This window comes from Oncorhynchus mykiss, chromosome 1 (assembly GCF_013265735.2).
Source record: "Oncorhynchus mykiss isolate Arlee chromosome 1, USDA_OmykA_1.1, whole genome shotgun sequence".
Lineage (NCBI taxonomy): Eukaryota > Metazoa > Chordata > Actinopteri > Salmoniformes > Salmonidae > Oncorhynchus > Oncorhynchus mykiss.
The window spans coordinates 10,013,408-10,038,538 of NC_048565.1; the positions used below are offsets into that span (position 1 = coordinate 10,013,408).

The 25,131-nt window shown below is 41.1% G+C and overlaps 1 protein-coding gene across 6 annotated transcripts in view; it reads left to right on the forward strand.

Annotated features, from left to right (window-relative positions):
- Positions 1-25,131, forward strand: part of LOC110533060 (guanine nucleotide-binding protein subunit beta-4) — a 35,977-nt gene that overhangs the window by 707 nt on the left and 10,139 nt on the right. The window contains exon 1 of one of the 6 annotated variants that reach the window (XM_036938604.1): positions 13,660-13,954. The exons of 2 other annotated variants lie outside the window; for them this stretch is intronic. The gene's annotated coding sequence lies outside the window, so the exon portion shown is untranslated. Of the gene's footprint in view, positions 1-13,659; positions 13,955-14,012; positions 14,317-25,131 lie in introns of those variants that run through there. 3 more of the 6 variants (XM_036938466.1, XM_036938528.1, XM_021617177.2) reach the window with 3 other exon arrangements.

Below are 25,131 nucleotides of genomic sequence, written 5' to 3' on the forward strand. Positions count from 1 at the left end.
AGGGAGAATTTAACATTTCAGAGAGAATTGAACATTTCAGTGAGAATGGAACATTTCAGAGAAAGTTGAACATTTCCGTGAGAGCTGAACATTTACACAAGAGCTGAACATTTCAGTGACTCAGGGCATTTCAGTGACTCAGGATATTTCATAGGAAAAGTGCCGCAGGTCAGCTCATGTCCTGTTTTTTTGTATTTTATTGCATCCCTGATTTGAGCAAGTCTAACTGGGAACCCCCTTGTGCTACACGCCTTTTCTCACTTCTTCTCACAGTCTCTTCAGCTTCCTCCTTAAAAACAAAGCCAAATACTCATGCAGTTTAAGAGGATACTTCTCCTCAAATATGGTCTGTTGACTACTGTATATGGAAACACTGCTCTCTGCTCATAGGTTCTTCCACAAACATTGGAACCATTTCAAGTAGGGCACCAAAGCAAATTTTCCAGAGTATGTGCCTGTGTTTATCCTGTGGTATATTAGACTACATCTGGTGGTTTCTTGGCCCATTGTAGACCACATATGGTGATTGCTTGACCTGTTCCATCTGTATACTGAGTTGCTCTATCACTATCTTTGTCACGCTTCTTGAGTGTGTGTGACTTCGACACTGCACAAGAGGCATTATCACAGAAATGACGAGGACACTTCAGCAACTGCCACTGTGTCTCTTCTGTGCCAACAATAGCACAGAGATAAGACCAGAACCTTCCATGGGAACATAGTAATTACACTCTATAACATTTTCAAGATATTGAAATTGATGATTTGTTTTGGAAAACAGCAGTGTGTCTCTCTGAAATGGGTTAGAGGGTTTATCAGGTTTGGGATGGGGAGCAAGGTTGATCTATCTTATTGTCGTTGCAGTTACATAGACTGAGTTTCAGTGAGTATACACAGTATACACACACAATGTCATTTTATGCATTCCCATGGAGAAATACAGCTAACAGAGCAGGTTCATATAAAAAAAGACCAGTGTATTGATCAGCAATGAGCACATACAAACCCAGACAAGCCATCTCAAAACCATGGGTGTCAAATTATATAAATGATAAAGCATTTATTTTATAGTTCACCAGATGGTGAGATGGTTGCTGAATAGTTGTTCCAAATGGCTTATTATAAATGGGTCAGGCCATGCCAGGGCGGTGAAAGAATGTGGAACGCTGGGCGTATCAACATCTATTTTCCTCCACAGATGAAGAGTTGCAGAGAGGGAGGTACTGGCCATATTTTAAGTCACTTTAGCGCTCTTCAAGAGGGCCTTTTTTTTCAAAAAAAAAATAAAAAAATGATCCATTATGCTATAGAAGCTCTGGCTCTCCCTGGTATTTCACCTACCTACTTGACGTCATTTGCCATTTATGAGGGTTGCCCGGGCAACGTCCATCCTCCCCGGGAGATATGTCTGGTGGACAAGACAGGGTATACTCTTTGTACATGTTTTAATTGCCTTCGATACAGTGGTAATAATACATGTAGGCCATTGAAGTACATCAGGGCATGAAGAAGAAAACACGGGGAATGCATATAAAAATAGCATATCAAAAGCTGTTTTGGCATGATATCTCATTAGTGCTTCTCATCTCATCCTAACATGATATCTCATTAGTGCTTCTCATCTCATCCTAACATGATATCTCATTAGTGCTTCTCATCTCATCCTAACATGATATCTCATTAGTGCTTCTCATCTCATCCTAACATGATATCTCATTAGTGCTTCTCATCTCATCCTAACATGATATCTCATTAGTGCTTCTCATCTCATCCTAACATGATATCTCATTAGTGCTTCTCATCTCATCCTAACATGATATCTCATTAGTGCTTCTCATCTCATCCTAACATGATATCTCATTAGTGCTTCTCATCTCATCCTAACATGATATCTCATTAGTGCTTCTCATCTCATCCTAACATGATATCTCATTAGTGCTTCTCATCTCATCCTAACATGATATCTCATTAGTGCTTCTCATCTCATCCTAACATGATATCTCATTAGTGCTTCTCATCTCATCCTAACATGGGCATCTAGCAGAGGAGGCTGGTGGGATAGGAGGACTTGCTCATTGTAATGTCTGGAATGGAATAAATGGAACGGAGTCATAACGTGGTTTCCATATGTTTGATGTGTTTATACCATTCTATTTATTCCATTCCAGTCATTGCAATGAGCCCGTATAGCTCTTCCCACCAGCCGTCCTCTGGCACCTAGCTACATATTGTGTTAATGGCTGTTTTGGAGCTGTCCTCCAAGGGTATTGTGTGCCTTAAAGTGGTAGTAATGTAGTTCAACATGAGATGCTGTGATCTGGTATTATTGCGTGTTGCAGGCGATTAAGGCCAGACCACACCCTAATAGGGTAATTTCTCCCCTTAATCATATCACAATCAACTTACAAGTATTCAGAGCCCTTCACTTTTTACACATTTTGTTGTTACTTTACTGCCTTATTCTAAAATAGATTAAATTATTATTTTTCCTCAGCAATCTACACACAATACCCCATAATGACAAAGTGAAAACAGGTTTACTTTTTTTTGCAAATGTATTAAATATAAAAAACAGAAATACCTTATTTACATAAGTATTCAGACCCTTCGCTATGAGACTCGAAATTGAGCTCAGGTGCATCCTGTTTCCATTGATCATCTTTGAGATGTTTCTACAACTTGATTGGAGTCCACCTGTGGTAAATTCAATTGATTGGACATGATTTGGAAAGGCACACGCCTATCTATATAAGGTCCCACAGTTGACAGTGCATGTCAGAGCAAAAACCAAGCCATGAGGTCAAAGGAATTGTCCTAGAACCCAATGATCACTCTGACAGAGCTCCAGAGTTCCTCTGTGGAGATGGGAGAACCTTACAGAAGGACAACCATCTCTGCAGCGCTCCACCAATTAGGCCTTTATGGTAGAGTGGTCAGACAAAAGCCACTCCTCAGTAAAAGGCACATGACAAAAGGCATCTAAAGGACTCTCAGACCATGATTAACAAGATTCTCTGGTCTGTTGAAACCAACACTTTGGCCTGAATGCCAAGCCTCACATCTGTAGGAAACCTGGCACCATCCCTAATGGTGAAGCATGATGGTGGCAGCGTCATGATGTGGGGATGTTTTTCGGTGGCAGGGACCAGTCAGGATCGAGGGGTTAGATGAACGGTGCAAAGTACAGAGAGATCCTTGATGAAAACCTGGGGCGAAGGTTCACCTTCCAACAGCCCAACGACCCTAAGCACAGATCCAAGACAAGGCAGGAGTGGCTTCGGGACAAGTCTCTGAATGTCCTTGAATGGCCCATCCAGAGCCCGACTTGAACCCGATCGAACATCTCTGGAGAGATCTGAAAATAGCTGTGCAGCAACACTCCCGAATCCAACCTGACAGAGCTTGAGAAGAATGGGAGAAATTCCCCAAATACAGGTGGGCCAAGCGTCACACCCAAGAAGACTCGAGGCTGTAATCACTGCCAAAGGGGATTCAACAAAGTACACTACCTGTAAGGGTTTTCCTGTGGTGAAGGAGAAGCGGACCAAAATGCAGCGTGGTAGTTATTCATGTTCTTTAATAAAGGAACTAGACATGAAATAACTAACAAAACAATAACTGTGCGAAAACCTAAACAGTCCTATCTGGTGCAAACACAGAGACAGGAACAGGAATCACCCACAAACACACAGTGAAACCAAGGCTACCTAAGTATGATTCTCAATCAGAGACAACTAATGACACCTGCCTCTGATTGAGAACCATACTAGGCCGAAACATAGAAATACCCAAAACCTAGAAAAACAAACATAGACTGCCCACCCAACTCACGCCCTGACCATACTAAATAAATACAAAACAAAGGAAATAAAGGTCAGAACGTGACACTACCGGTCAAAAGTTTTAGAACACTCATTCAAGGGTTTTTCTTTATTTGGACTATTTTCTACATTGTAAAATAATAGTGAAGACATCGAAACTATTAAATAACACATGGAATCATGTAGTAACCAAAAAACGTATCTGAAGCAGCACTCCATCACTCTCATTCTTGGTAAAATTGCCCTTACACAGCTTGGAGGTGTGTTGGGTCATTGTCCTGTTGAAAAACAAATAACAGTCCCACTAAGCCCAAACCAGATGGGATGGCGTATCAATGCAAAATTCTGAGGTAGCCATGCTGGTTAAGTGTGCCTCAGGGCCTCCTGGGTGGCGCGGTGGTATAAGGCCAGAGATTCTGGGTTCGAGCCCAGGCTCTATCGCAGCCGGCCGCGATCGGGAGGTCCATGGGGCGACGCACAATTGGCCCAGCGTCGTCCAGGTTAGGGAGGGTTTGGCTGGCAGGGATATCCTTGTCTCATCGCGCACTAGCGACTCCTGTGGCGGGCCGTGCGCAATATCCAATTTGGACTCTAGACCAAAGGACAAATTTCCACGGGGCTAATGTCCATTGCTCGTGTTTCATTGCTCGTGTTTCTTGAAGAAATTCAACCATGAAGGCCTGATTCACAGTCTCCTCTGAACAGTTGATTTTGAGATGTGTCTGTTACTTGAACTTTATGAAGCATTTGTTTGGGCTGCAATCTGAGGCTGGTAACTCTAATGAACTTATCCTCTGCAGCAGAGGTAACTCTGGGTCTTCTCTTCCTGTGGCGGTCCTCATGAGAGCCAGTTTCATTATAGTGCTTGGAGGTTTTTGCGACTACACTTGAAGAAACGTTCAAAGTTCTTGAAATTTTCCATATTGACTGACCTTCATGTCTTAAAGTAATGATGAACTGTTGTTTCTCTTTGCTTATTTGAGCTGTTCTTTCCATAATATGGACTTGGTCTCTTACCAAATAGGGCTATCTTCAGTACACCACCCCTACCTTGTCATAACAGAACTGATTGGCTCAAACGCATTAAGAAGGAAAGAAATTCCACAAATTAACTTTTAACAAGGCACACATTTACCGAAACCAACTCCGGGTGATTACCTCATAAAGCTGGTTGAGAGAATGCCAATAATGTGCAAAGCTGTCATAAAAGCAAAAAGTGGCTATTTGAAGAATCTCAAATATAAAATATATTTAGATTTGTTTAACACTTTTTTGGTTACTACATGATTCCATATGTATTATTTCATAGTTTTGATGTCTTCACTATTATTCTACAATGTAGAAAATAGTCAAAATAAAGAAAAACCCTTGAATGAGTAGGTGTTCAAAAACTTTTGACCGGTAGTGTACTGAGTAAAGGGTCTGAATACTTATGTAAATGTGATATTTCAGTGTAATACATTTGTAAAAAAATTATAAAAACCTGTTTTTGCTTTGTTATTATGGGGTATTGTGTGTAGATTGATGAGGGGGAAAAGCAATTAAATCTATTTTATAATAACGCTGGAACGTAACAAAATGTTGAAAAAGTGAAAGGGGTCTGAATACTTTCCGAATGCACGGTATGCCAGTTGAACGTAGGCACAAATAGGAAATCTGTCTGTATTTTTAAAAAAAACGGAAATATTTTATTAAAATATGCAACTGAGGCGATATCTCATTAAATATTTACAAATTTGCATACAATGCAAAAAAATTTTTTTTTAAATGGGACACTGGATGAAGAAAATATTTAGGTTTAATGTTGTTAACACACTCTAACTTGTCCAGAGCAGATTGTGGACAAATTATTCTTTCAATCTTTCTATCTGTAAAATATTAGACATGTACTTCAAATGCAAATCGAAATTATTGATCTAAGTCCACTTTAAAGTGGATAAAATTAAAATTAAAATGTTGATGACAGTTGTATGATGAACTAAAGAAAATACACATTTCCATCAAGTTTTTGAAATGTTTCTGTTAACCTTTTGAAAATACTAATATTATTGGGCCAAAAAACACAAACAAACCTCAAAATGTATAGGTAGATGCAAAAATGTAATTTCAGCCTGTGAAGCCTGGCCTTAATTTGCAATGGCGTGTGTGTGTTATTATTGTATATTGTATTTATTTTATTAAAGTAGGCCTTGTCTACTTCTTTTACCTACACTACAGTTTTTACCATATGTCAATGACTCTAGCAAGCAAGAGGAACTTTTTTTTAAATTAAGGATATCAATGCATCACCTTTATCAGATACAGTATTTCAGCAAGCCAAATTCCCCAGTTTTTCCTAAGTGTTTATGAAGTGTTACTGTATCTGTCAATCATGGCTGGAAAACAATAGAGGTATACTGTACAGGCAGGGTACCTGGTTCAGAGCTCTGAGACTATTTAGAGCTTCTGCTGCTTCTTTTTGTCAGGACACCAAGTTATTGATGTTCTATTTTTACAGTGTCAATTCGCTCCCTCCCTCTCCTTTTGGTTGCCAAGCAATCGACCAAGGGACCTGATTGGAGAATGACGTGCTGCTTGCTGGACATCTTGACTCTGATTTCAGTTGGCTAATAAACTCCTTTTAATAGGGGGTGGATGATACCCGTGAGATGGTTGGGGGGTTTGATGTGATCTAAGATGTTAAATGTCATTGCTATTTCACCCTTTCACATCTGTTGGATGAAGCAACTACCAAGCATGAGAGAAATAAATTCACTGGGAGGCATTTCAGTTTATTGACTTGATACAGATGTCAGATCTCTTTTTATCATTATTATCGTAGCAAAAATAATCCTGCAGCAACAGGATTTTAATGTTTTAGTCCATAATGTTGCTTGATAGGTGGTTAGGCGTTTACAGTGCATTCGGAAAGTATTCAGACCCCTTCCACTTTTTCAACATTTTGTTACGTTACAGCCTTATTCTAAAATTGATTAAATTGTTTTTCTCCCCCCTCATCAATCTACACACAATAACCCCATAATGACAAAGCAAAAGCAGGTTTTTAGACATTTTTGCAAATGTATCACAAATAAAAACACTGAAATATCACATTTCCATAAGCATTCAGACCCTTTACTCAGTACTTTGTTGAAGCACCTTTGTCAGCGATTACAGCCTCGAGTCTTCTTGGGTATGTCGCTACAAGCCTGGCACACCTGAATTTGGATAATTTTTCCCATTCTTCTCTGCAGATCCTCTCAAGCTCTGTCAGGTTAGATGGGGAGCGTCGCTGCACAGCTACTATCAGGTCTCTCCAGAGATGTTCGATCGGGTTCAGGTCTGAGCGCTCAGGAGCACGGTTTCATCAAGGATCTCTCTGTACTTTGCTCTGTTCATCTTTCCCTTGATCCTGACAAGTCTCCCAGTCCCTGCCGCTGAAAAACATCCCCACAGCATGATGCTGCCACCACTATGCTTCACTGTAGGGATGGTGCCAGGTTTCTTCCAGACGTGACGCTTGGCATTCAGGCCAAAGAGTTCAATCTTGGTTTCATCAGGCCAGAGAATCTTGTTTCTCATGGTCTGAGAGTTCTTTGGCAAACTCCAAGTGGGCTGTCATGTGCCTTTTACTGAGGAGGGAATTCCATCTGGCCACTATCATAAAGGCCTGATTGGTGGAGTAATGCAGAGATGGTTGTCCTGGAAGGTTCTCCCATCTCAACAAAGGAACTCTGGAGCTCTGTCAGAATGACCGTCAGGTTCTTGGTCAGCTCCCTGACCAAGGCCCGACCCTTCTCACCCGATTGCTCAGTTTGGCCGGACGGCCAACTCTAGGTGGTTCCAAACTTCTTCAATTTAAGAATAATGGAGGACACTGTGTTCTTGGGAACCTTCAATGTTGCAGATCTGTGCCTCGACACAATCCTGTCTTGGAGCTTTACGGACATTTCCTTAGACCTCATGGCTTGGTTTTTGCTCTGATACGCACTGTCAACTGTGGGACCTTATATAGACAGGTGTGTGCCTTTCCAAATCATGTCCAATCAATTGAATTTACCACAGGTGGACTCCAATCAAGTTGTAGAAACATCTCAAGGATGATCAAGGGAAACAGGATGCACCGGAGCTCAATTTCGAGTCTCATAGCAAAGGGTCTGAATACTTATGTAAATGAGGTGTTTCTGTTTTTTATTTTTAATACATTTTCCCCCAAAAATCTAAACCTGTATTCACTTTGTCATTATGGGTACTGGGTGTAGATTGATGAGGACATACTTTAAAAAAATCAAATTTATTATAAGGCAGTAACGTAACAAAATGTAGAAAAAGTCAAGGGCTTTCCAAATGCACTGTAGCTGGACAAAAGTAGGGTACACAAAAAGTGTTAGTGTGGGTTTTCAGTGAACTTTTAAGTAAATCGCAAAGCTTATCTGCATTTCCTGCTGCGCAGGAATATTCTCAGCAACAAAAGAGTGATCGAATTATGATCCTACACCTGTAATTTACTGACTTGAATGTTGGTATCAAATCAAATGTATAATGCAGTGGCCTGCCATTATTAGAGGGATACATCTGGTTTGAGTTTCCATAGATTCATATGAATTTGATATTAGATTAATGTATTTTTGACTACAGAGTTATTACCATTATTGTGTTGTCGTCAGTGTAATATTTTGCAGTTTATGAGATAGGTATTTGGAGGTTTGTCTCTACAACGCTTAGATATGGCAAAATTAGGGCAGGCCAGAATATTGGACAAGGTTGCATTTAGCCATACACCCAGATAAAAGGGTCCAAACGAAACAGTGACATGACATAATTTGCCCTGTGTTGTGTTACTGGGGACGTGACCAACCTCCTCTCTTTTTCCAATAAACTACAGAGACACCAGCTAATACAGGAATAATTGACATTGTTATGAAACTGTGAGAATACTGCCAACATTTGACGGGAATAGACTTTGTTCAGTCTTGTTGCGGTAATGTTCAGACCTCAGAACAGTTCAACGTTGCATGATTTCAGATATAAATTGACAAAATTGTTTGGTGGCATTCAAAGTCTTAATGCTTTATTTAAATGGCCTTCACAGCATATCAAACCAGAAACAATTGTTGGTTTAGCACTGGTCCAAAACCAGTCTAAAAGGTGAAACGTCAAAGCAATATTCCAGTATAACATACCATTACCCTGCATCATAGGCCTACATCCTTGAATCAGCAACACACTGTCATTGTAATCCTAATCCTCATAATGCATTTAGGAAAAAGGGATTGGCTGGGGTAATCTACTGCTGTGTGAATTCAATTAGACTTAATCTGACCCCATGCCATTCCAAGAGGAAGACAAGGACTGTGCAAATTTTTTATCTCCCCTTAATTGATTATAGCGCTCGCAGAGATTAGGAAAAGCCTGTCCCACTGCTCTCTTTCATTGGCCCCATAAAAAATTCAGCGCCGTTCTAATGGAGAGAAATCCTGTTTTACTATTTACCCCCTATACACTGGAATGAGACCAGACACACCTTTCCCTGGTGCTGTCATTCATAATACGTATACACAATGAATCATATTGTAGCTAATTTGAGATGTAGCCTGGACCGGGACTCAAACCCAAGTTCAGCGACTGTCTAACCAACACTTTAACTATTACACCAAGAGTTACGAACCCCTTGATGAGGTCGCTAGGTGATGTGTTAAAAGGATAGTTCACCCAAATTCCAAAATTACATTTTGGTTTCCTTACCCTGTAAGCAGTCTACGGACAAGGTATGACAGCAATCTATGTTTTGGTTTTAGTTTCCCTGGCATTGTTTCCAAATGCATTTGTGGCACAAATCCCCATTCAAGTCATGGCACCGATATAAACATTTTTCGCGCATCACAATTTGAGTTACTTTCGGATGATTTGGACATAATAACGCAAAAAATTGAAATATCAGTCCCATGATTTGAATGGGATTTGTGCCACAAACGCTAAAAAAACCCATAGGTGTTGGGTTAAGGTCGCTACAATATCGGTCGCTCTTAGAATTAGTGGTGACTCTAGGAACCCTGGAGTTCCTCAAGGAACCATTGCTAGTCAATGGTTCATATTTGCACCTTCGGTTAGTTGAGAGGTTCTTGGAAGAACCCTAGACTGGAGGTGTGGCTTAGTAGGGGCGTGGCATTGAGTTAGATCTTTTTAAGCCACCCGTGGGCATAAATGTCATTCCTGTTCATGTGTTATTTTTGATTGTCATCACAATGTTTATGTTCCAAACATAAAGAAGTGACTTTGTTGAGCTTCACAATCAATTTTGGATACTTTTGAAAAATGCTAATATCGTTCCCATGATTTGAATGGGAGTTGCGCCACAAAGGCTGAAACATTAGAATGTGGAAACCTATGCGGAGTCAGATGAAACGTCAACATCCTGTTTTCAGGGATACAGTATTTTCAACCTAACGTCAATTTCCCCTTAAAAACAGATGTTGGAACTCCTTTCTACGCCTCCTACGTTTGCTTACTGCCAGAGAAACTAAACCGAAGCATGGATTGCTGTCATAATTTGTCCATAAACTGTTTACAGGATAAGGAAACCCATGTACAATTTTGAAATTTGGGTGAATTATATTTACCATTTGATTACAATACAACATAACAGATTAACAGGGATGACGTTTAGGCCCAAGTGTGGCCTAAAATATCTATATGAAAGCCACACCTCCAGTCCAGGATTCCTCCAGGAACCCTTTTCTACATTTAAACATTAAAGGTTCCTCCAAGAACCCCGACAACTAACCAAAGGTGCAAATATGAACCATTGACTAGCAATGTTTACTTGAGGAACTCCAGGGGTTCCTTGAAGATCTCCACGGTTCCTTGTTCCACCAGTTCTAATAGTGTATGTTTTGCATATCAATTGCAAAATTGTGTAGGCCTAATCACACTGTATTCCTAAATTCTTCAAAAAATTGATAATAATAAATATTAAATGGGCAATCTGCAGTTGCTACATCCATTTTTTGGACATATAAATGAATTATATGTAGGCTGCCCATTGATTCTTGAAGAATATAACTTAGAAATGCCTCATAACTCAATCATAACTCAATCACGCCTCCAACTCAATCATCAAGTTTGTAGACGACACAACAGTAGTAAGCCTGATTACCAACAATGATGAGACAGCCTACAGGGAAGAGGTGAGTGCCACGGCCGAGTGGTGCCAGGAAAATAACCTCTCACTCAACGTCAACAAAACAAAGGAGCTGATCGTGGACTTCAGGAAACAGCAGAGGGAGCATGCCCCTATCCACATTGACGTGACCGCAGAGGAGATTGTGGAAAACTTCAAGTTATTCAGCGCTCACTGTCGATCCGAAAAGGTCCACCCTCATTGACAATGTGGTGAAGAAGGCAACAGCCCCTCTTCAACCTCAGGAGGCAGAAGAAATTTGGCTTGGCCCCTAAAACCCTCACAAACCTTTACAGATGCACAATTGAGAGCATCCTGTCGGGCTGTATCACTGCCTGGTACAGCAACTGCACCGCCCACAACCGCAGGGCTCTCCAGAGGATGGTGCAGACTGCCGAGTGCATCACCAGGGGCAAACTACCTGCTCTCCAGGACACCTACAGCACCCGATGTCACAGGAAGGTCAAAAAGATCAACAAGGACATCAACCACCTGAGCCACAGCCAGCTATCATCCAGAAGGCGAGGTCAGTACAGGTGCATTAAAGCTGTGACCGAGAGACTGAAAAACAGCTTCTATCTCAAGGCCATTAGAATGTTAAATAGCTATCACTAGCCGGCTTCCACACGGTTGCGCAACCCTGCACCCTGCACAGTTGAAGTCGGAAGTTTACATACACCTTAGCCAAATACATTTAAACTCAGTTTTTCACAATTCCTGACATTTAATCGGAGTAAAAATTCCCTGTCCTAGGTCAGTTAGGAACGCCACTTTATTTTAAGAATGTGAAATGTCAATGAATTTTGGCCCATTCCTCCTGACAGAGCTGGTGTAACTGAGTCATGTTTGTAGGCCTCCTTGCTCGCACACGCTTTTTCAGTTCTGCCCACAAATGTTTTATAGGATTGAGGTCAGGGCTTTGTGAAGGCCACTCTAATACCTTGACTTTGTTGTTCTTAAGCCATTTTGTTACAACTTTGGAAGTATGCTTGGGGTCATTGTTTCCTACCTCATGATGCCATCTATTTTTTTGAAGTGCACCAGTCCCTCCTGCAGCAAAGCATCCCCACAACATGATGCTGCCACCCCCGTTTTTCACGGTTGGGATGGTGTTCTTCGGCTTGCAAGCCTCCCCCTTTTTCCTCCAAACATAATGATGGTCATTATGCCCAAACCGTTATATTTTTGTTTCATCAGACCAGAGGACATTTCTCCAAAAAGTACGATCTTTGTCCCCATGTGCAGTTGCAAACCGTAGTCTGTTTTTTTAATGGCGGTTTGGGAACAGTGGCTTCTTCCTTGCTGAGCGTCTTTTCAGATTATGTCGATATAGGACTCGTTTTTACTGTGGATATAGATACTTTTGTACCTGTTTCCTCTAGCATCTTCACACGGTCCTTTGCTGTTGTTCTGGGATTGATTTGCACTTTTCGCACCAAAGGACGTTCATCTCTAGGAGGCATGGTCCCATGGCGTTTATACTTGCGTACTATTGTTTGTACAGATGAATGTGGTACCTTCTGCCGTTTGGAAATTGCCCCCAAGGATGAACCAGACTTGTGGAGGTCAACAATTTTTTTCTGAGGTCTTGGCTGATTTATTTGGATTTTCCCATGATGTCAAGCAAAGAGGCACTGAGTTTGAAGGTAGGCCTAAGAAATACATCCACAGGTACACCTCCAATTGACTCAAATGATGTCAATTTGCCTAACAGGAGCTTCTAAAGCATGACATAATTTTCAGGAATATCCCAAGCTGTTTAAAGGCACAGTCAACTTAGTGTATGTGAACTTCTGACCCACTGGAATTGTGATACAGTGAATTATAAGTGAAATAATCTGTCTGTAAACAATTGTTGGAAAAATGACTTGTGTCATGCACAAAGTAGATGTCCTAACCGACTTGCCAAAACTATAGTTGGTTAACAAGACATTTGTGGAGGTGTTGTAAAACAAGTTTTAATAACTCCAACCTAAGTGTATGTAAACTTCCCACTTCAACTGTACATAGACTTGGAATCACTGGGCACTTTAATAATGGAACACTAGTCACTTTAATAATGTTTGCATACTGGTTTACTCTTCTCATATGTAAATACTGTTTTTTATTCTACTGTATTTTAGGCAATGCCACTCCGATCGAATATTTATATTTTTTTTTATTTCATTCTTTTACTTTTAGACTTGTGTGTATTGTTGTGAATTGTTAAGATACTACTGTACTGTTGGAGATAGGAACACAAGCATTTTTCTACACATGCAATAACATCTGCTAAATATGTGTGAACAATAAAATTTTATTTTATAAACTTAATTCAACTGTCATACCCCATCAGAACCAATAATATTAACTTATTTTACTCCAACGTTTGTAAACAAAGTAAATGTAAACAAACACTACATATGTAAACAAACACTACATATGTAAACAAACACTTCAAAACATGGTTAAAATTATCATTTTGATATCATGGATGCTCCGTCCTCACATCTATAGCTCTGTTATTAATTTGAGAGTGGTTACATTTCTCCAACCTCATACCCCAGCCTTTTCCCTTAACAGGCGGGGACCAGCTTTGATATGGTTTCAACTGCTGATTGACGTTTTAAGTAAACACGGAATTACTTTGGAATTTCGTCATCGTAAAGCACTCTGTCGCCCCTCTTACTGCACACTTCCCTTCCCAATCCACTGTGTGGCTCAAGAGCCACAGCTGTAACCGATACAACATGATGAAGGAATAATAAATGCAGTCGGCGGTTAAAGCTCCTTCAACATTTGAAAATAACATCAAATGTGTGCAGAACTCTGCACTAGCTTTTCACGCACATCATTGTACCTATTTGTTTTATGTACTCCGTTCTTTCGTTTTATTGAGGGAGCTGACAGACAATACCATTTTCCTGTGGGTAAAACAAAGCTATTGCGACACGATTGATTTGCTCATTATTGCACAAGAAAAACGGACACTTAAGTAAGTAGAGCAAACTCACTGAAATAAATGTAAAAACGTGTCTTATGAATACGTTTGAACATGTTTTAGAAATAGGTCATATTAAAACAAACTACATCTCTGTGAGTGCACCCCTCGGCGCACTGTTGCCATGTTCCCAGTTTCCTCATGGGTGTGGTGATTAGATTGGCTGGTGAACATTCTGTCAAATCCTGACCGAGTTGCGCGAGCCCCTGGCCCTTTAAATCAGTTAAATTGTCTTAAAATTAATACCGCTATCTTGACATTTCTTTCACAACCGAGACCATGTTTGCCATTTGAAAACGGACTATCGTAACACTGATTGGAACGACGTGGACAGTCCCAAAAAAATCCAGTTTCAGGTAATAACGTGTGCTGAACGAGCTGAACCTCTTGGCATTTTCTTGGTTTTATTTCCTGCTTTGGGTACACCCTATACAATACGGTTTGATGTCGGCCTTTGTTTTGCATTGAGGTTGCAAAACATTAAGAGATGAATTGATACATTAAAAACCCCATATATTGAATAGTGTTCATCATAATAGCTACTTATATATCTTTCAAGGCTTGCAGTTTTTCCTCACCGAAGCTTTTATTGGTGATGATTCGGTGTTATCGAAACGCGGCCTTGCACGTCTGACGGAAATAAACGACCTACTGTAGGCTATAGATTAATAAGACTATATTCACGATTATAATAACGAAGCCTTGTTCAGATATGTAGAGCAAGATACCGGTGGTATTCATTTTTCGTCTTAATTTTTTTTATTTACATTAATCAATTATAGATGACATTCTGTTCATTTGAGCGGCAACTTGTAGCAAGCCTGCTAATGTAACAGGGCGCATATATTGCTTAATTTGCTGCATATTTTGTCTTGAAAATACCTGCCACGATCATTGATATGGGTTTGGAGACATAAAATATCTCAATATTTCATTTTGTCAAAGCAACACGTGTTCAAGAATCTGTCAGAACAGAGAGGAACCTTCCAGTTCAGTGTTGAGGTGCTGTTACAACGTAACAATATTGTAACAAAGTTGGGACTTTCATATATCCTATCTCTCTGATTGTATCCACAATCCGCATTAAAATGATAGCCATTTTCCTATAGTTTCTTAGTCCTGTAACTAGAGCACTGTTTGTTTTTGCTGTAGTTATTATTTATACAGTACATATGCAGTATGATACAGTTTAAAACGATATCATTACATGTTTAATAAGGCCTCAAACCAGACCAGTTGAGGTAATGCAGTGTTGTAAACAGCATTACCACTATCTGTTATCTTAGTATGTAAACTTTGACCTGTAATACTGTAGCTGTTTGTGAACTGGTAGGCAATAAAACATGCTGGGTATGTTTTAGTAAGGTTTATCTTGTTACAGTGGCTATGTGATAAGTGGCAAATGATTTATTAGAGAAAATATGAAGATCATGATTGATATGCATCTATCTTATACTGCATGCATTTCATGCATTTCCTAATGTCTGCACTTGTAAATACTGCCGTGTAAATACTCAGCTTGTCCGGGAAATAATTAGCCTATTTGGGCAGTCAATTCGAGTGATATAAATCTCCAGAAGTTTGGAATAGTCATTCTGGGAAGTGAACAAGTTGTCACCTGGTAGGGCTTCCACGTCTCGTTTCGTCTTCACACAGGTTTAAGTCATGTCCACCTCTTGGAAACTATGCAACTCTTGGAGATTGCTCCTGAGTGGCGCAGTGGTCTAAGGCACTGCATCTCAGTGCTCGATGTGTCACTACAGTCCCTGGTTCGAATCCCAGCTGTATCACATCCGGCTGTGATTGAGAGTCCCATAGGGTGGTGAACAATTGGCCCAGTGTCATCTGGGTTTGGTCGGTGTTGGTCGTCATTGTAAATAAGAATTTGTAATTAACTGACTTGCCTAGTTTAAAAAAATGTAATCCCAAAACCACCGCACCTGCTCAACACACACACAATGTTGTTTAATTCCCCACAAGACTGACATACTCACATCACACTCTGTCACAGTGTGACGTGACCAATATCTACCACTCCAAACATTGGCTGCTTTTGACTGTTACAGTGGTTTGACACAAAACACATATCAGATCAAAGTCCTATTCAGCCAGCAATACCAATTCACCAGAGACAATGTTACTTTGAAAATGAATCCAATCTTCAATTTAAAGCTGGATACATTTAGGGCTGGCACAATTACCGTATAACTGTGTAACTGACGGTTATGAATGAAGACCGTAAAACTGTCATGAAAAAAAAATATTGGTCATAACCGTAATAAAAAAATGTATATATCATTTGATTTTTTTGGGGGGGTGGAACGAACAGCTGACTGAAGACGGCTGGCATTGGTGTGGTTGATTCTGTGGTAGCGTGGATTCTTAATGTGATTAAACTTGGTTGCTCCTTTGCTGAAACAAACAAGGTGTCGTAAGCAAACAGTCTACATGCCATGCTAATGTAGAAATGGTAATTTCAAGTAATGTTAAAGGTAGACACAGCAAAATGACCTTTGCCACTAGCAGTGCCGCAGATACTGAGATGAGTGAGATGCAAGACTTTGCTCCCACACAGTCGCACGCAGTATCTGCCATGTACATTGGGTTCGCTTCGCACTGTTAGCATGGTAGGTTCAGACCAAAACAGCTAAGAAGTTTAGCCGAGCCTTGCACTACAAAGGTCTTCATTTTTGTGTGACCCACTATGCTGTTTGCTTTCTGCATTTACGTCATATCGCTGAGTCTACCCTTTAACTGATGTGGCTCTGTAATGTCAGTTGAGTTTCATATTTAAAAAAAAATCACAGCACATATTGATGGGTACTCTTCCTGCTTTTACTTCCTACTTTGACTTCCTGCTTTGCTCCTATGGGTACACTCGCAATGGCCGCCAGTCCACCCATTATGCCATCATTGACTTGAATGAGGATGCCAGTTCTATTCATTCTATTTCAATGTAGCACATGCAGTCAGGAGAGGAGAAGAGTGGAAAATGTGGCTACTTTGAAGAATCTCACTTTTTTTTGGTTACTACATGATTCCATATGTGTTATTTCATAGTTTTGACGTCTTCACTATTATTCTACAATGTAGAAAATAGTCAAAATAAATAAATAAAAACCCTTGAATGAGTAGGTGTGTCTAAACCTTTGACTGGTACTGTATACAAAAGTATGTAGACACACCTTCAAATTAGTGGATTCTGCTATTTCACCCACACCCATTAAATAGTACCCGCAAAATACCAGTCTCAACGTCAACAGTGAAGAGCGACTCCGGGATGCTGGCCTTGTAGGCAGAGTTCCTCTGTCCAGTGTCTGTTCTTTTGCCCATCTTAATCTTTTCTTTTTATTGGCCAGTCTAAGATATGGCTTTTTTTTGCAACTCTGCCTAGAAGGCCAGCATCCCAGAGTCGCCTCTTCAGTGTTGGCGTTAAGACTGGTGTTTTGCAGGTACTATTTAATGAAGCTACCAGTTGAGGACTTGTGAGGCGTCTGTTTCTCAAACTAGACACTAATGTACTTTTCCTGTTGCTCAGTTGTGCACCGGAGCCTCCCACTCCTCTTTCTATTCTGGTTAGGGCCAGTTTGTGCTGTTCTGTGAAGGGAGTAGTACACAGCGTTGTACGAGATCTTCAGTTTCTTGGCAATTTCTCGCATGGAATAGCCTTATTTTCTCAGAACAAGAATAGACTGACGAGTTTCAGAAGAAAGTGCTTTGTTTCTGGCCATTGTGAGCCTGTAATTGAACCCACAAATGCTGATACTCCAGATACTCAATTAGTCTAAAGAAGGCCAGTTTTATTGCTTCTTTAATCAGGACAACAGTTTTCAGTTGTGCTAACATAATTGCAAAAGTGTTTTCTAATGATCAATTAGCCTTTTTAAATTATAAACTTGGATTAGCTAACACGACGTGCCATTGGAGCACAGGAGTGATGGTTACTCATAATGGGCCTCTGTACGCTATGTAGATATTCTAGAAAAAAATCAGCTGTTTCCAGCTACAATAGTCATTTACAACATTAACAATGTCTACAGTCGTGGCCAAAAGTTTTGAGAATGACACAAATATTAATTTTCACAAAGTTTGCTGCTTCAGTGTCTTTAGATATTTTTGTCAGATGTTACTATTGAATACTGAAGTATAATTACAAGAATTTCATAAGTGTCAAAGGCTTTTATTGACAATTACATGAAGTTGATGCAAAGAGTCACTATTTGCAGTGTTGACCCTTCTTTTTCAAGACCTCTGCAATCCGTCCTGGAATGCTGTCAATGAACTTCTGGGCCACATACTGACTGATGGCAGCCCATTCTGGCATAAACAATTCTTGGAGTTTGTCAGAATTTGTGGGTTTTTGTTTGTCCACCCGCCACTTGAGGATTGACCACAAGTTCTCAATGGGATTAAGGTCTGGGGAGTTTCCTGGACATGGACCCAAAATATCAATGTTTTGTTCCCCGAGCCACTTAGTTATCATTTTTGCCTTATGGCAAGGTGCTCCATCTTGCTGGATAAGGCATTGTTCGTCACCAAACTGTTCCTGGATGGTTGGGAGAAGTTGCACCTCGGAGGATGTGTTGGTACCATTCTTTATTCATGGCTGTGTTCTTAGGCAAAATTATGAGTGAGCCCTTGGTTGAGAAGCAACCCCACACATGAATGATCTCAGGATGCTTTACTGGCATTACACAGGACTGATGGTAGCACTCACCTTGTCTTCTCCGGACAAGCTTTTTTTCTGGATGCCCCAAACAACCGGAAAGGGGATTCCTCAGAGAAAATGACTTGACCCCAGTCCTCAGCAGTCCAATCCTTATACCTTTTGCAGAATATCAGTCTGTCCCTGATGTTTTTCCTGGAGAGAAGTTACTTCTTTGCTGCCCTTCCTGACACCAGGCCATCCTCCAAAAGTCTTCGTCTCACTGTGCGTGCAGATGCACTCACACCTGGCTGCTGCCATTCCTGAGCAAGCTCTGTACTGGTGGTGCCCCGATCCCGCAGCTGAATCAACTTTAGGAGATGGTCCTGGCACTTGCTGGACTTTCTTGGGCGCCCTGAAGCCTTCTTCACAACAATTGAACCGCTCTCCTTGAAGTTCTTGATTATCTGATAAATGGTTGATTTAGGTGCAATCATACTGTCAGCAATATCCTTGCCTGTGAATTCCTTTTTGTGCAAAGCACTGCCTGTTCAGGGGCAGAACGACAGGTCGGGGATTTGATCTTGCAACCTTCCGGTTACTAGTCCAACACTCTAACCACTAGGCTACGCTGCCTAGTGGTTAGATTAACAAGAATGTAAGCTTTTTGTCCGTATCAGATATGTCTTATGTCCTGGGAAATGTTCTTGTTACTTTCAACGCTAATTGCATTAGCCTACATTAGCTCAACCATCCCGAGGGGGACCAAAAACTGCCATAAAAGATACAGTTTGCAACTGCACATGGGGACAAAGATCGTAGTTTTTGGAGAAATGTCCTCTGGTCTGATGAAACAAAACTAGAACTGTTTGGCCATAATGACCATCATTATGTTTGGAGGAAAAAGGAGGAGGCTTGCAAGCCGAAGAACACCATCCCAACTGTGAAGCACGAGCGTTGCAGCATCATGTTGTGGGGGTGCTTTGCTGCAGGGGGGACCGGTGCACTTCACAAAATAGATGGCATCATAAGGCAGGAACAATTTGTGGATATATTGAAGCAACATCTCAAGACATCAGTCAGGAAGTTAAAGCTTGGTCCCAAATGGGTCTTCCAAATGGACAATGACCCCAAGCATACTTCCAAAGTTGTGGCAAAATGGCTTAAGTACAACAAGGTCATGGTATTGGAATGGCCATCACAAAGCCCTGACCTCAATCCTATAGAACATTTGTTGGCAGAACTGAAAAAGCGCGTGCGAGCAAGGAGGCCTACGAACCTGACTGAGTTACACCAGCTCTGTCAGGAGGAATGGGCCAAAATTCACCCAACTTATTGTGGGAGGCTTGTGGAAGGCTACCCAAAACATTTGTCCCAAGTTAAACAATTTAAAGGCAATTCTACCAAATACTAATTGAGTGTATTGTAAACTTCTGACCCACTGGGAATGTGATGAAAGAAATAAAAGCTGAAGTCAATCATTCTCTCTACTATTATTCTGCCATTTCATAATTCTTAAAATAAAGTGGTGGTCCAAACTGACCTAAGACAGGGAATTGTTACTAGGATTAAATGTCAGGAATTGTGAAAACTGAGTTTAAATGTACTTGGCTAAGGTGTATGTAAACTTCCGACTTCAACTGTAAGTGAAGCCTAGAATTTGAATCGAGGCCTGGAAGCCAAAGCTACATGTGATATTAAAACAGAAGGTGCTTTGAGGACATCTTGCTGAATTTCCAGTGACTTTAACCCAGCAGACCTTGTGTGTGTGTGTGAGAGGCATTCTTTTGTAGGTGTATTGTGTTGTGTGTGCATGCACATGTTTGTTTATTTCACATGTTGAATTGGGAATGCATTTATGCATGTGTGTGTGTCAGCGTTGGTTACAATAGTGCTGAACAGGGCAGGTGGGCAGGTGGTGGCTGTTGTAACTTGTTAGTGTAGAGCCTTCCATCCATGGCCAGACTTGGGGCCTGCATACTGAGGTGGTGCCCAGCACTAAACAATAGGGAGCCAGTGCAGAGCTCCACATTGTCATCACTGTCTTTGTGCCATTCACTGGGCCTCTCATTTAGGGCTGGGTGATATGGCCAAAACATCATATTATGTTTTTTATTATTATTAAAAAATTAAAAAATTGTACTTTTACCATGATATCCAATTGGTAGTTAGTCTTGTCCCATCGCTGCAACTCCCGTACAGACTCGAGACAGTTGAAGGTCAAGAGCCATGCGTCCTCCGAAACACAACCCCGCCAAGCTGCTTGCTTCTTGACACTGCTCGCTTAACCCGGAAGCCAGCCGCACCGGGATCGAACCCGGATCTGTAGTGACGCCTCTAGCACTGCGATGCAGTGCCTTAGAGCCCTGCGCCACTTGTGATGCCTCATTTTTTGAAATGTTTACAGTATTTGACGGTATTTTTATGTTTTTGAATAATGAAAGTAAAAAATTTGCTTCATGAGTAGTGCATGACCCTAGGGTGCAACGCATGCAGTCGTGGACAAAAATATTTACACCCTTGTACTTTTTTCAAATTATGCACCATTTTGTCTAGAAAATTGTTGAAATTAAAACATATTTTGGTATCCACATATGTATGTTTTTGGTGTGCAAAAACAATCGGAATAATTTACTAAAAGAAATCCTAAAATGGCCCGGACAATATTATTGGCACCTTCTAGAAGTAGTTAGAAATAATGAGATTTCAAGCAGGCGATTCTCATTCACTTTGGAATTGAACCCACCTATGGGGAGTTGAAGGTGCCTGCAGTTTAAAAATCACATATTCAACCAGTTTGAGTAGAGAAAAGGACTAATTTTCCTGTTTTTGTGTCACTGTGTACCGCAATGAGCATGGAGAAAATAAAGAAAAACAGAAAATGATCTGAGTAGGTCAGACACAAGATTGTAGCCAAACATGGACAATCTCAAGGCTACAAGTCCATCTCCAGAGACCTCGATGTTCCTGTTTCCACCGTACGTAATGTTATCAAGACGTTTAAGGCCCATGCCACTGTATCCAACCTCACTGGACGTGGCTGCAAGAGAACTTGATGGAAGATTGCAGCAAAGGATTGTTTGAGTGGTGGTGAAAGCACCTCGGTCAACTGCCACACAGATTCAAGCTGACCTTCAGACACAAGTTACGACGTTGTCTACTCGCACCATCCGTCGCCAACTCAATGAAAGGGGGTTATATGGTAGGAGACCCAGGAGGACCCCACTACTGAGAGAAAGACATAAGAAAGCCCGACTGCAATTTGTCAAAACACACCTGAACATGCCAAAAATCCTTCTGGGAGAATGTCCTGTGGACAGAATGAGACCAAATTAGAGCGTTTTGGTAAAGCACACCATCTCTGTGTTTACAGGAAACAAAATGAAGCTTTCAAAGAAAAGAACACCTTCCCTACAGTCTAACATGGAGAAGGTTCAGTGATGTTTTGAGGTTGCTTTGCTGCTTCTGGCACTGGGTGCCTTGAACTTGTGCATGGCATCAGGAAATCAGAAGAATACCAAGGTATTTTGGAGCGCAGTGTCAGACCCAGTGTCAGAAAGCTGGGTCTCCATCGAAGGTCATGGGTCTTCCAGTAGGACAATGACCACAAACCTACTTCAAAAAGAGCCCAGGAATGGTTCAAGACAAAACTCTGGACTGTTCAGAAGTGGCCAGCAATGAGTCCAGATGTAAATCCCATTGAAAACTTGTGGAGAGATCTGAAAACAGCAGTTAGGAGAAGGCACCCTTCTAATCTGGGAGAACTGGAGCAGTTTGACCAAGAGGAGTGGTCCAAACTGCCAGTACAGAGGTGCAGGAAGCCCATCGATGGTTATAGGAAGTAGAGATCGACCGATTAATCGGAATGGCTGTTTAATTAGGGTCGATTTCAAGTTTTCATAACAATCGGGAATCTGTATTTTTGGACACCGATTTGGACGATTAAAAACAACAACAAAAAAAATATATATATATATATATATATATATATATATATATATATATATATATATATTAATCGATATCTGCTTTTTTGGTCCTCCAATAATCGGTATCGGTGTTGAAAAATCATAATCGGTCGACCTCTAATAGGAAGCACTTGATTCCAGTTATTTTTACCAAAGGCTGTGCCTTTATGTTAAGTTTAGGGTGTCAATAATTTTATGTTTATTTTATGATTTAAATGGATATATTAAGTTCTGAATCATAAACAACGGTTCTGTAATATTAACAGTGAAATATAGAATTGTGGAGACCAAATACTTTGTTCAATTTCAACTTATTTTTAGGGAAAATTGAGTTGTGCAAGGGTGCCAATATTTTGGGCCACGACTGTACATTCTAAGTGATTTCAACGGGTCTTTCTCCATTCTGATTGTTTTCTACTGTTCAAATAAGCTTCAATCAAAAATAATTGTATACATTTTCATAAATTTCTTTATATCCTGCATTCATTTGAGATCATTTCCTTACTGCCATGTAGGAAGTAAGGAACTGCTGACACACTCCAGCCATGACTGGAGGAACCCAGGGCCAACCGCACCAGCATATAGTCTCACAAGTGGTCTGAGGATCTCATCTCGGTACCTAATGGCATTCAGGCTACCTCTGGCGAGCACATGGAGGACTGTGCGGGCCCCCAAAGAAATGCCACCCCACACCATGACTGACCCACCGCCAAACCGGTCATGCTGGAGGATGTTGCAGGCAGCAGAACGTTCTCCATGCCGTCTCCAGACTTTGTCACGTCTGTCACATGTGCTCAGTGTGAACCTGCTTTCATCTGTGAAGAACACAGGGCGCCAGTGGCGAATTTGCCAATCTTGGTGTTCTCTGGCAAATTCCAAACGTCCTGCACGGTGTTGGGCTGTAAGCACAACCCCCACCTGTGGACGTCGGGCCCTCATACCACCCTCATGGAGTCTGTTTCTGACCGTTTGAGCAGACACATGCACATTTGTGGCCTGCTGGAGGTCATTTTGCAGTGCTCTGGCAGTGCTCCTCCTGCTCCTCCTTGCACAAAGGCGGAGGTAGCGGTCCTGCTGCTGGGTTGTTGCCCTCCTACGGCCTTCTCCACGTCTCCTGATGTACTGGCCTGTCTCCTGGTAGTGTCTCCATGCTCTGTACACTACGCTGACAGACACAGCAAACCTTCTTGCCACAGCTCGCATTGATGTGCCCTCCTGGATGAGCTGCACTACCTGAGCCACTTGTGTGGGTTGTAGACTCCATCTCATGCTACCACTAGAGTGAAAGCACCGCCAGCATTCAAAAGTGACCAAAACATCAGCCAGGAAGCATAGGAGCTGAGAAGTGGTCTGTGGTCACCACCTGCAGAACCACTCCTTTATTGGGGGTGTCTTGCTAATTGCCTATATTTTCCACCTGTTGTCTATTCCATTTGCACAACAGCATGTGAAATTTATTTTCAATCAGTGTTGCTTCCTAAGTGGACAGTTTGATTTCACAGAAGTGTGATTGACTTGAGTTACATTGTGTTCCCTTTATTTTTTTGAGCAGTGTGTGTGTATATATATATATATATATATATATATGGTACACAGTACCAGTCAAAAGTTTGGACACCTTTTCATTCCAGGGTTTTTCTTTATTTTTACTATTTTCTACATTGTAGAATAATAGTGAAGACATCAACACTAGGAAATAACACATATGAAATCATGTAGTTACCAAAAAAGTGTTAAACAAATCCAAATCTATTTTATATTTGAGATTTTTCAAAGTAGCCACCCTTTGCCTTGATGACAGCTTTGCACATTCTCTCACAAATGTTATTTATTTTCCAATGTGGAACAAATCAATTCCCTAGCAGACTAATTGCTAAATCATCGAAATGGAACTTAAACACTAATTCAAGGTTGCGTCACACCACATCTGCATTGCTTGCTGTTTAGGGGTTTTAGGCTGGGTTTCTACATCTGCATTGCTTGCTGTTTAGGGGTTTTAGGCTATGTTTCTACATCTGCATTGCTTGCTGTTTAGGGGTTTTAGGCTGGGTTTCTGTATAACACTGTGACATCGGCTGATGTAAAAAAGGGCTTTATAAATACATTTGATTGATTTGATTCTGGATAGAATGCTGCAAAAATGAAAGGGGCCTGGCGCTCCAAACATTTCTGAAGAGTGCTCTGTGACCCACATTCAGGCTCCCCTAGGTAAAGGAAGTGGTCACACAAACACACACACACACACAGCCTAGTGTTATAGTACAGTAACACCCTTCATTTGCACATCAAATCATATTCAAACAATCAATGGCCGGGCATGGAGCTAAAGCAGCACAGTGCAAAACACCAGGCCTGATTGAGTGGAAAAAGTCAGTCTTTTGAACCAGACTGGAGGAGATTGAAGACCCAGGCCTCCCCTAGTAGTGCCTGTATCTGGGTATAGGCTGCCTGTGTCTGGGTACAGGCTATTGCCCCTCCACTCAGGCCAAAGCAGCCCACAGGATGTCCGTGTTTATTCCAGCCTAGGGAAGTGCTCCTCTGAAAGTTTAACTGTCTGT